The sequence below is a fragment of the Rattus norvegicus genome, chromosome 6 (genome assembly GCF_021556685.1).
Source record: "Rattus norvegicus strain SHRSP/BbbUtx chromosome 6, alternate assembly SHRSP_T2T, whole genome shotgun sequence".
NCBI classification, from domain to species: Eukaryota; Metazoa; Chordata; class Mammalia; order Rodentia; family Muridae; genus Rattus; species Rattus norvegicus.
In genome coordinates, this window is record NC_141539.1 from 6,697,985 (window position 1) to 6,711,471 (window position 13,487).

Below are 13,487 nucleotides of genomic sequence, written 5' to 3' on the forward strand. Positions count from 1 at the left end.
GGTCTGAAGTTCTCTTTCTTTGTTGGGTCTTTGTGTGGTTTAGGTATAAGAGTAATTGTGGCTTCATAGAAGGTATTCGGTAGTGATCCATCTGTTTCAATTTTGTGGAATAGTTTGGATAATATTGGTATGAGGTCTTCTATGAAGGTTTGATAGAATTCTGCACTAAACCCGTCTGGACCTGGGCTCTTTTTGGTTGGGAGACCTTTAATGACTGCTTCTATTTCCTTAGGAGTTATGGGGTTGTTTAACTGGTTTATCTGTTCCTGGTTTAACTTCGGTACCTGGTATCTGTCTAGGAAATTGTCCATTTCCTGTAGATTTTCAAGTTTTGTTGAATATAGGTTTTTATAGTAAGATCTGATGATTTTTTGAATTTCCTCTGAATCTGTAGTTATGTCTCCCTTTTCATTTCTGATTTTGTTAATTTGGACGCAGTCTCTGTGTCCTCTCGTTAGTCTGGCTAAGGGTTTATCTATCTTGTTGATTTTCTCAAAGAACCAACTTTTGGTTCTGTTGATTCTTTCTATGGTCCTTTTTGTTTCTACTTGTTTGATTTCAGCTCTGAGTTTGATTATTTCCTGCCTTCTACTCCTCCTGGGTGTATTTGCTTCTTTTTGTTCTAGAGCTTTTAGGTGTGCTGTCAAGCTGCTGACATATGCTCTTTCCTGTTTCTTTCTGCAGGCACTCAGCGCTATGAGTTTTCCTCTTAGCACAGCTTTCATTGTGTCCCATAAGTTTGGGTATGTTGTACCTTCATTTTCATTAAATTCTAAAAAGTCTTTAATTTCTTTCTTTATTTCTTCCTTGACCAGGTTATCATTGAGTAGAGCATTGTTCACTTTCCACGTATATGTGGGCATTCTTCCCTTATTGTTATTGAAGACCAGTTTTAGGCCGTGGTGGTCTGATAGCACGCATGGGATTATTTTTATCTTTCTGTACCTGTTGAGGCCCGTTATTTGACCAATTATATGGTCAATTTTGGAGAAAGTACCATGAGGAGCTGAGAAGAAGGTATATCCTTTTGCTTTAGGATAGAATGTTCTATAAATATCTGTTAAGTCCAGTTGGCTCATGACTTCTCTTAGTCTGTCTACGTCTCTGTTTAATTTCTGTTTCCATGATCTGTCCACTGATGAGAGTGGGGTGTTGAAATCTCCTACTATTATTGTGTGCGGTGCAATGTGTGTTTTGAGCTTTAGTAAGGTTTCTTTTACATATGTAGGTGCCCTTGTATTTGGGGCATAGATATTTAGGATTGAGAGTTCATCTTGGTGGATTTTTCCTTTGATGAATATGAAGTGTCCTTCCTTATCTTTTTTGATGACTTTTAGTTGAAAATTGATTTTATTTGATATTAGAATGGCTACTCCAGCTTGCTTCTTCAGAGCATTTGCTTGGAAAGTTGTTTTCCAGCCTTTCACTCTGAGGTAATGTCTGTCTTTGTCTCTGAGGTGTGTTTCCTGTAGGCAGCAGAATGCAGGGTCCTCGTTGCATATCTAGTTTATTAATCTATGTCTTTTTAGTGGGGAGTTGAGGCCATTGATGTAGTGATTATTGCTTCCTGTTATATTCATATTTGGATGTGAGGTTATGTTTGTGTGCTTTTCTTCTCTTTGTTTTGTTGCCAAGATGATTAGTTTCTTGCTTCTTCTAGGGTATAGCTTGCCTCCTTATGTTGGGCTTTACCATTTATTATCCTTTGTAGTGCTGGATTTGTAGAAAGATATTGTGTAAATTTGGTTTTGTCATGGAATATCTTGGTTTCTCCATCTATGTTAATTGAGAGTTTTGCAGGATACAGTAACCTGGGCTGGCATTTGTGTTCTCTTAGGGTCTGTATGACATCAGCCCAGGATCTTCTGGCCTTCATAGTTTCTGGCGAAAAGTCTGGTGTGATTCTTATAGGTCTGCCTTTATATGTTACTTGACCTTTTTCCCTTACTGCTTTTAATATTCTTTCTTTATTTTGTGCGTTTGGTGTTTTGACTATTATGTGACGGGAGGTGTTTCTTTTCTGGTCCAATCTATTTAGAGTTCTGTAGGCTTCTTGTATGCCTATGGGTATCTCTTTTTTTAGGTTAGGGAAGTTTTCTTCTATGATTTTGTTGAAGATATTTACTGGTCCTTTGAGCTGGGAGTCTTCACTCTCTTCTATACCTATTATCCTTAGGTTTCATCTTCTCATTGAGTCCTGGATTTCCTGTATGTTTTGGACCAGTAGCTTTTTCTGCTTTACATTATCTTTGACAGTTGAGTCAATGATTTCTATGGAATCTTCTGCTCCCGAGATTCTCTCTTCCATCTCTTGTATTCTGTTGGTGAAGCTTGTATCTACAGCTCCTTGTCTCTTCTTGTGTTTTTCTATATCCAGGGTTGTTTCCATGTGTTATTTCTTTATTGCTTATATTTTCATTTTTAATTCCTTCAACTGTTTGATTGCGTTTTCCTGGAATTCTTTCAGGGATTTTTGCGATTCCTCTCTGTAGGCTTCTACTTGTTTATTGTTTTCCTGTGTTTCTCTAAGGGAGTTCTTCACGTCTTTCTTGAAGTCCTCCAGCATCATGATCAAATATGATTTTGAAACTAGATCTTGCTTTTCTGGTGTGTTTGGATATTCCATGTTTATTTTGGTGGGAGAATTGGGCCCTGATGATGCCATGTAGTCTTGGTTTCTGTTGCTTGGGTTCCTGCGCTTGCCTCTCGCCATCAGATTATCTCTAGTGTTACTTTGTTCTGCTATTTCTGACAGTGGCTAGACTGTCCTATAAGCCTGTGTGTCAGGAGTGCTGTAGACCTGTTTTCCTGTTTTTTTTCAGCCAGTTATGGGGACAGAGTGTTCTGCTTTCGGGCGTGTAGTTTTTCCTCTCTACAGGTCTTCAGCTGTTCCTGTGGGCCTGTGTCTTCAGTTCACCAGGCAGGTCACTTGCAGCAGAAAAGTTGGTCTTACCTGTGGTCCCGAGGCTCAAGTTTGCTCGCGGGGTGCTGCCCACGAGCTCTCTGAGGTGGCAGCAACGCGGAAGATCTGCGCCGCCCTTTCCGGGAGCTTCCATGCACCAGGGTTCCAGATGGTGTTTGGTGTTTTCCTCTGGCGTCCAAGATGTGTGTGCAGAGTGCAGTCTCTTCTGGTTTCCCAGGCGTGTCTTCCTCTCTGAAGGTTTAGCTCTCCCTCCCACGGGATTTGGGTGCAGAGAACTGTTTATCCGGTCTGTTTCCTTCAGGTTCTGGCAGTGTCTTAGGCGCAGGGGTCCTGCCGCTCTTGGGCCCTCCCCTACGGGAACCCAGAGGCCTTATACAGTTTCCTCTTGGGCCAGGGATGTGGGCAGGGGTGGGCAGTGTTGGTGGTCTCCTCCGCTCTGCAGCCTCAGGAGTGCCCACCTGACCAGGCGGTGAGGTCTCTCTCCCACGGGGTTTGGGAGCAGAGAGCTGCTGCCGATGGGCAGGATTAATATAGTAAAAATGGCCATTTTACCAAAAGCGATCTACAGATTCAATGCAATCCCCATCAAAATACCAATCCAATTCTTCAAAGAGTTAGACAGAACAATTTGCAAATTCATCTGGAATAACAAAAAACCCAGGATAGCTAAAACTATCCTCAACAATAAAAGGACTCAGGGGGAATCACTATCCCTGAACTCAAGCAGTATTACAGAGCAATAGTGATAAAAACTGCATGGTATTGGTACAGAGACAGACAGATAGACCAATGGAATAGAATTGAAGACCCAGAAATGAACCCACACACCTATGGTCACTTGATTTTTGACAAAGGAGCCAAAACCATCCAATGGAAAAAAGCTAGCATTTTCAGCAAATGGTGCTGGTTCAACTGGAGGTCAGCATGTAGAAGAATGCAGATCGATCCATGCTTATCACCCTGTACAAAGCTTAAGTCCAAGTGGATCAAGGACCTCCACATCAAACCAGACACACTCAAACTAATAGAAGAAAAACTAGGGAAGCATCTGGAACACATGGGCACTGGAAAACATTTCCTGAACAAAACACCAATGGCTTATGCTGTAAGATCAAGAATTGACAAATGGGATCTCATAAAACTGCAAATCTTCCGTAAGGCAAAGGACACTGTGGTTAGGACAAAACGGCAACCAACAGATTGGGAAAAGATCTTTACCAATCCTACAACAGATAGAGGCCTTATATCCAAAATATACAAAGAACTCAAGAAGTTAGACCGCAGGGAGACAAATAACACTATTAAAAAATGGGGTTCAGAGCTAAACAAAGAATTCACAGCTGAGGAATGCCGAATGGCTGAGAAACACCTAAAGAAATGTTCAACATCTTTAGTCATAATGGAAATGCAAATCAAAACAACCCTGAGATTTCACCTCACACCACTGAGAATGGCTAAGATCAAAAACTCAGGTGACAGCAAATGCTGGCGAGGATGCGGAGAAAGAGGAACACTCCTCCATTGTTGGTGGGTTTGCAGACTGGTACAACCATTCTGGAAATCAGTCTGGAGGTTCCTCAGAATATTGGACATTGAACTGCCTGAGGATCCAGCTATACCTCTCTTGGGCATATACCCCAAATATGCCCCAACATATAAAAGAGACACGTGCTCCACTATGTTCATCGCAGCCTTATTTATAATAGCCAGAAGCTGGAAAGAACCCAGATGCCCTTCAACAGAAGAATGGATACAGAAAATGTGGTACATCTACACAATGGAATATTACTCAGCTATCAAAAACAATGACTTCATGAAATTCGTGGGCAAATGGTTGGAACTGGAAAATATCATCCTGAGTGAGCTAACCCAATCACAGAAAGACATACATGGTATGCACTCATTGATAAGTGGCTATTAGCCCAAATGCTTGAATTACCCTAGATGCCCAGAACAAATGAAACTCAAGACAGATGATCAAAATGTGAATGCTTCACTCCTTCTTAAAAGGGGAACAAGTATACCCTTGGCAGGGAAGAGAGAGGCAAAGATTAAAACAGAGACTGAAGGAACACCCATTCGGAGCCTGCCCCACATGTGGCCCATACATATACAGCCACCCAGTTAGACAAGATGGATGAAGCAAAGAAGTGCAGACTGACAGGAACCGGATGTAGATCTCTCCTCAGAGACACAGCCAGAATACAGCAAATACAGAGGCGAATGCCAGCAGCAAACCACTGAACTGAGAATAGGACCCCCGTTGAAGGAATCAGAGAAAGAACTGGAAGAGCTTGAAGGGGCTCGAGACCCCATATGTACAACAATGCCAAGCAACCAGAGCTTCCAGGGACTAAGCCACTACCTAAACACTATCCATGGACTGACCCTGGACTCTGACCTCATAGGTAGCAATGAATATCCCAGTAAGATCACCAGTGGAAGGGGAAGCCCTGGGTCCTGCTAAGACTGAACCCCCAGTGAACTAGACTGTGGGGGGGAGGGCGGCAATGGGGGGAGGGTTGGGAGGGGAGCACCCATAAGGAAGGGGAGGGGGGAGGGGTATGTTTGCCCGGAAACCGGGAAAGGGAATAACACTCGAAATGTATATAAGAAATACTCAAGTTAATAAAAAGAAAAAAAAGAAATGAAGTATAGACCATCAATAAGGATAAGGTAAAGGGACCAGCAGAGGTAGTAAATTTCCTTGGGGTACACTGTTCCACTAAAGAACCATCCTACCACCTCAAGTAATTAATAAAATAATAAAAACTTACCAGGAGGAAAAAATAAAACAAAAACACAACATCTCATAGGCCTATTTGGATATTAGGGAAAACACATACCTTATTTACAGTTGTTGCTCAAGTCATTATATAACATAGTGAAAAAAGCATCTGACTTCACCTAGGGACCACCCCAGGAAGAGGCAGTAAAGACTATATTAAAATATATAGAGCAGTATCATAATTTAATCTATATTAATATACATGATAAGTAATAATAGACTATTTATGGAAGAATATTGGAAATTGGAATATTTTGTTAAGCAGCCTCAAATTAAATCTTTTGGATTTCATTGCAAATGCTTCCATTGGTGAGACAACAAGTATTCAATGTTTGAAGAAACAATATGGACTTTGTATGAAGCATTCCAGACCTACACAGTATCCTAAGACGGAACCTGGTGGTATCCGATCAACCAAACATGGGAGCAGTTCCAGAAAGGACTGAAGGAGATGAAGAGGTTCGCAACACAATAAGAGCAACAATACCAACCGTCCAGAGCTCTCAGAGAATAAACCACCATCCAAAGAGTACACATGGCAGACCCATGACTCAGGTGCATATGTAGCAGAGGATGGCCTTGTTCAGCACCAATAAGAGGTGAAGTCTTTGATCCTACCAAGGCTGGACCACAGAGTCTAGGAGAATGTAGGGCAGGGAACTGGGAAGGGGTGGCTGGTTGGCTAGGGAACACCCTCATAAAAGAATGGGGAGGGAATATGGGACAGGGGTTTTATGAACGGGAGACCAGGAAAGGGGATAACATTTGAAATATAAATAAATAAAAACAAAAATAATAAAATATATTTTGTTGAAAATTTATTTAATTCCCAGACAATCTAAAGGGCAATTTACAATCCTCTGTCAGTTCATTTGCATGAGTAATCCAGCTACCTCTGCTGTCCTCTTGCAGTAATGCATGCAAACAAACATCAAGAGTTGGGACAAAGTGGGTGGGATGGCTGGGGAGACCCTCATGGAGGCAGGGTTAGAGGGATAAGATAGGGGACTTACTGAGGTGAAATGGGGGAGGGGGATAATATTTAAAATATAGTTAAAGAAAATATGCAATAATGATAAAAAAGAAATAATTCAAAAAACCTAAACAAAATCTTCCCCCTATGTCCCCTAAAAAAGAAGCTGTCAAATATATTGACGAGGTCTCAGCATTAAATTGGCATTATCAAGAACAAAAACAAATGACCACCACTAATAATAATAAAAAACTATTTGTCTCTCCAAGGATGTTGGAATTCATTATCTTTGTTCTCTAGTTGTAGCTGATGATATATTTCAAGAAAATCAAAGGCACACCACTCTTTCATTTATATAAATGTAAATGATTACATTTATATAAAAAGAGGATCGGAATGACTTGGGGGACTCAAGGAAAAAAGACAAGTTTGGGGGATGACATTTGCAATCTAAACAAATAAATGGATTTATATATATAACTTCACATTCTATGTTTAAGATGGAATCAGGAAAATGATTTTCACCATGAGTATACCCTGGCGTTGTAGACTACCATGATGTGAAGAAATATGGGCTTAAGAGACATCTCAAGATAGTCAACAAAGAACTTGCATTGTGACTACCTGTTGTTTAAGTCCTTTCTGGGTTAAAATGAAAGAATATCCTGGAGTTCTTCTCTCTCATTTTGCATCTTGTGGAGAGCAATTTTCAGTTTCTCTAAACACTTCATTCTCTCCTCCTCATCAGGGGTCATGGAGGGATGGGATGTTGCCTTCTGAGCAAACTCTGTAGGTAGATAAATGCAAGTAAACTGGCATATATGAGGACATAGTTCCAGGAAAAACTATGCTTAGTCTAAAACAGAAGTCTGAGGACAAACAGTTCTAGAGACACAGTGAATCCCTGATAGATCAAGAAAGATATCTTTAAGCTAAATTCAGCTATGTCCCTGTTCCCCACCATCATAGACAGATGATGACATATGCCACCATAGACATATACCACACTTTCTAATGCCAGTACCCTGGCGCTGAAATGCAAAAACTGGCCCAAACAAGAAGAAATGGAGGACATTCTCAGCTAATATCTGATGAAAGGCACGTAAGTCCTTGAGTCCAGGCTGCTTAATATCTTGAATCCCTAATTATGTGTGTTTAAGTACAACATAACTGAGACCTTGATATATGGCCGGGAAAGTATCCCTCCTGGCATCAATTACCCATGTAACCTACAGGACATTGCTGAGAATGAAGTACTTCAGCAGCCTATCCTGAGAAGGATTTTGTTATTCTTACAGAGAATAATCCTGGTATTCTTTGGCATTCCCCATGACATGAAAGAGCTCCAAGGAAAGCCACTTGACATGTATCAATTCTTGGCTCTCTGTCAACATATTGATCAGAAATTGTTGAGTCTGGGTCAGCCATTTAGGAAAATTGAGGCTCCAAATCATAAGACCTATTCCTGGAAGGACCAGCTCAAGCTAACCTCCCTCAGGAAGCTCCTCTATCCCTGCCTAGTACTCATTGGGCCTTCCCTAGAACTCTTTACTTTGTGTTGTTCTCCAATGTGATAGAAGGCTGGCCTCATTCTGCCTTGGTCTGGTCTCTGCATATATACAATTCTCCCTTTGAAATAGAATGAGTAGCCTAGAGAACATGCCTGCTTCTGAGCCCATTAGGCTCTGAAGTGATAGTGCAGAGGCAGTTGATGTCACTACAACACTGGTGATATCACAGAATATTCTAGGGTTCTCCTGAATACAAGAGAATGTCCAGGAAAGAAGCTACTGATGATGTCACTGGGAAATGCCATAGCCTACTTGCTAAGTACCTCTAACCAAACTGACCAGTTTCTGGAATGATTTTTCCAGAGACTCACTTTTGAGCCAGGGAATACCCATTTGCACACTCGTCTTCCAGAGCTACAGAGTTCTCACTATTTCATTACAATTCAGTTGCTGAGGATAGGGAGAGTTGGTTGAGACCTTGATATGGGTATATAAACTATTTGTTAACACCCAAAGATCTAAAGACCTTGAATGAGGGAGATTCTTCTCCTTGAAATATATAAACCAGGGTCCATTCATGTGACATACAGTCCAATTACCACAGTTTTTGCTGTTTCCCAGAGGCCAATATCTTTTTCCTACACCTTTAAATGTATGTAAGTTGGAGTATATTGTTCCTTTGAGTATGCCTTGAGAGGGGACATGGTTTCAATATATTCACCCATGTATTTTCCTGAAATCTGTCTTACATTCTCATTTTGTGCAATGAAAACTCCATTGCCCTGGCAACATAGGTCCTCACGTATAGGGAAAACATCAAATTGTAAACTTTTTGTCCATTCTTAAAAGTTAAAGTCCTCAAAAGAACCGAGCCTCAAGCAAGAGCCATGGGGGGGGGGGCAGAGTGTGGAGTTGCTGCTGGTCAAGGCAGGACAGGAAGAAGCAGAGAAGCTGCAATGCATTCTGGTACACAAGGAGCTAGAGCTGGAGTTTGAACTGGGCAACCTGATGGCTTTGGACAGCAACCCCCTGATGGTGCTGTACCAGGCCAGGCCCTCTAGAAGGGCTGAGCTGTGGTCCCTGGCGCAGGAAAACAGGCAGCTTCTCATGAACCAGCCATGACAGCTGTAGACCCAGACTGAGACCATGGAGGAGGCAGTGGTAGTGTACTTTGCAAGAGCCCGCCACAAGTCTGCCCTGAAAGAAACCTCTGCACCAGCCACTGCCACTCACCTGCTTTCAGCAGTTCGAGTGCCTTAAAGTTATCCATCCCAAGAAGAGGAACAACATCCTTTGGGAAGAGGCGAGTAGCCAGTGACGATGCTGTTCTGGCTACAAGCTTGCCCAGGATGACACTTAGGAGTGGCTGATTGAGGTGCCTAGGAGCGCTGATCCCGTGGAGGAATACCAGTTCACCAAGAGGACTCAGGCCAAGAAAGAATGTGTGGACAAGAGCTAGCTGAACGATCTGCAGAACCTTGCCCACGCGCACAAGATGCAGATGCCCAACTCGGACGGCTGCAACCAAGTAACACCAGAGGCCGCACCATGCAAGTGCCGGAGGTCTCCACAGCTTTGGTGGGATGCTTCCAGGAGCATCTCCCCAAAGAGAAAGCCCCCCAGGTCTCTGGCAAGAAGAAGTTTCAGACCCTCTTTTGGGACTTCGCAACCAAGAAAAAGAACCAATTGGAGCTACTTCGAGTCATGAACAACAAGAATCCTCCTCTGGAGGTGACCAAGACCACCAATAAGCAGATGAGGGAAGAAGACCAAGAGGAGTTTGCCAAGAGGAGGATAATGAGGTAGATAGGCAAGAGAAAAATAGTCCAGCAAGGACTATCAAGCAGAAGAAAGGGTGGCCTGCCAGGTCAAGGAGGGAAAACAAAAGGAGGCTTATGGGGCAAGAAGCATTCCAGGCTGCAGGCTTTTGGTGGCAAGAAGAAAGGAGTTCTAAACCAAGGAGTGAAGAGGAGAAAGAAGTGTTTTCCCCTCTGGACCTGATCTGAAAAGCTAGAAATGTAAGTACTGTAGACTGGTTCAGGAGATGGCCGCTGTCCTCAATGAGCTTGACATTGAAAGGACAGGTTTGCCTCCTCTCAAGTCAGTGCTGTACTATGAATTAATGGAGACGCTGACAGGAAGTTGATGTATTTTGAGAATATGAGAATTATAGAACTAATATGGTCAGAACCAAAAATAAGTTAAGGCCTGCCTTTTTATCTTGACTTTGGAAGCTGGGTAAAGGTTGATCAAATTTCTAGGGTATAGTAGATTGGTTTCAACATTTCACTTTATTTTTGTAATAAAGCTTGTATATTTATCAAAGCAGGGAGAATGGGGGGGGGAAATTACAAGTATGTAAAGGTATACAGGTACCTGGTGTTGCTTTTAACTTTTGCTGTCATTAAAAGTTGTATGTGAAGCTAGTGACCTGGGTACCAATATGGAGTATGCTTGCAAAAAACAAAGTTACAATGGTTATAAAAAGGCTCCTTGAACTCGGAAAACTCAATTTTTTGGCACTAACTCTAAATAAATATAGTGATTCTTGATCTTAGTTCAGGTGGTGCATTTGACACAATAATTTGGAACCACACTAAATAATGGTAATTAACCTAGTTACTCAGAAAAATGACTGTCCTTTTATTTGTAGCAGGTGGTTTTTGTTTAATTGGCTTGGGTTTTAGATTTAGCAAATGCTGTCCTGGAATTCTCTATGGAGCTAAACAAGTCTGCCTGGAATTCACTCAGGCCGAGTGCTGAGGTTACAAATGAGCAGCCACATCCAACAGATACCATGTTACTTTCTGTCCTGGAAGTTTTTCCCTGTTTCATTGTCTTTTTTCCCTGTTTCATTGTCTTTTTTTATCTTAATAAACTTACCTTTGCATAAGAAAAAAATAAGTCAAAGTCCCACATCCTCACAATCTCCAATACAACCAGAAAATTAAAGTAGACATCAGTGGGCAAAGTTCAACAGGCACTGTCCTTTACATGGTCTCATCAACTATGAGTTCTCCAATATCTACCTTCCTGAATTCTCAGGTCCAGACCCAAGTTAGTTGTGGGCTGTACCATGATCTTGTATTCATAATATAGCTAAGACTAACAAGGATAGATAGGGAATGAAAAGCCTCAGATCTAGTGAAACCTCAATTTTCATTTGTTCTTAAGTGCCTGAGGGAGTCCCTTAGACACTGTCACCTGTGGCTTCTGCCTTCTTCAAAAGGGTTTGCAGAAGCCATTGTAAAATGCTGCCTAACCACACAGGTGTAAGAGTGGAAATTGATTTCATTAACATTGGCTACCCCCTTCAGCAGGCTGTATCAGGATGACAAGGCTCAAAGTGGGAACTGGGGGAAGTTTGGGGAAGTCAGAAGTCCAATGGATCTCCAAGATAGTTCAATCAATAGCCTTTATGGAGAACTAGAGAGCCTGGATAATGAAAGAATTGATTAGAGATTTTGGCCAACTGCTTACCTGTGAACCTGAAAAACAATGCACGAGGTATTTCAAACTTTAAAATTATATGGATGAATCCCTCCATGTATGTGGTACAATAGGCCCAAGTTAAATAGGAGGCCTATGCACCCTTTCTTCGACACTAATGAAAGTTTTGTGCTGTAAACTGTAATGTCCTTTCCTTTGTTTGCGTGTGACCAGAACTCTGAAGTCCCCATGAGCAATAAATTTCCTATCTAAACATATATCATTACCTTTAATTGACAAGTTTTGAGTATGAATGTTCAGCTCCTATCTGAAACAATCCTGAGGGAGTGGTAAAATGCTTGGAACAGTACCTGGAGAGATTTGTAGTTATTTTTTCAGCATTTCAATCTGGTGGAAAAAACATCTTCCCACCCAGAAAAGGCTTCATTAAAAACAATCATGTACCCTTAATCTCCCCTATCTGGCAGATATCAGAGAAGTCAGTTTCCCACTCTTGACCATAGTCTCAGCACCTCACATTGCCCACTTCTGAAAGAAGTTACCCTGTTTTAGATTTACATTACTACAGACCTGACACATTGCTTAGATATACAAGACCAGCCTATCAAGACTAGTTACAACATATTTAAGTGTGAGCAACTCAGTATTTTGGACCCCAGACAGGGTGCCTGGTGAAGGTTAGTTACCAGAGCTCTGCCAATATTTTCTGGCAGAGCAATCCTTCATATGGTGTCCTCCATCAATCTTTGGGCTCAAGCTCTCCTTTTGTCCTTTGTACATTCTCAAATTTCCCATGGTCATGCCATGGAGTCTCAGGTAACGGTGGGTCACAGTATTCAGCAGAATGTCAGTACATCCCACTGTTCTTTGGGCTAGTTTGGGGCAGCCAAGTCAGTGCCCTGTTAACCTCTGGCCTCTATGTAGACATTAATATGATATCCTTAGCCTTGAAACCAAGGATCTCATGGAGTAATGCAAATAATCACCAGGAGAGTTAAGAACTACTCTTTGATTTTCATGTCCTTTTGGAAGCTGTGAGGACACTTCTTTCCCTTTAGATCATACCATGGATATGTGCAGTAACAAAAGGATATTGACTTTTCTCGTATGCGATGACAAGTATTCATTTTCACCACGTACTCTGGCTCTAAGTCTTGGGTCCCTATTATTTCATTTGCAGTAACTGCCAAAGCCTCTTTGTACCTGTTTCCATGTTTAATGAAGGTGTTTTCATCCATATAGTGCATTACATCAGAAACTTTCATAGGAAGTAGGGTGTCCAATACCTCTAGACAGATTATTTAGAAAATGTTGGTTTCCTCATACAATCATTGATGAGCATGTTTGGGTCAACATTAGGTAAGAGCATAACAGGATCAATGGCAGTGTTTTTTTCAATACGAATTCCAGAATGGTTCAGGAATAGAACTTGCTACTGTTTCACACATGCAATAAAAATACAGAGTTCTGGTGTTCCTTTGAGGAAAGCCTCAACTGCATGCTGTTATATGAGTTTAAGTTTCTGACCCAGAGTTAACTATACCAATAGCGGTGGCAAACACAGCACTTAGACAAGTGGGCCAGACTGATGCTGCAGGGTTCATTAACTTGGACAGGTACATTACACAGAGATTACATGTAACTACAGTGAGTGGTTACACACCTATTGCAGTAACATTTCTTTCATGATATTATGAATGAAAATGTTTGGAGACATATAAAAGTTCTGGAATTGGATCCAAATCTTCTGTCTTTAAAGCTTCAAAAATGTTTTGTGCACTCTCCTTCCAGATTAGAGACCTAGTGCCCTCGTATTTGCGGGGCTATTTTGGTTAGGACAGT

The 13,487-nt window shown here is 41.6% G+C and overlaps 1 pseudogene; it reads left to right on the forward strand.

The window, feature by feature from the left end:
- The first annotated feature begins 7,720 nt into the window (after positions 1-7,720).
- LOC148005014 (ribosome biogenesis regulatory protein homolog) lies at positions 7,721-10,196 on the forward strand (annotated as a pseudogene).
- Positions 10,197-13,487: the final 3,291 nt, after the last annotated feature.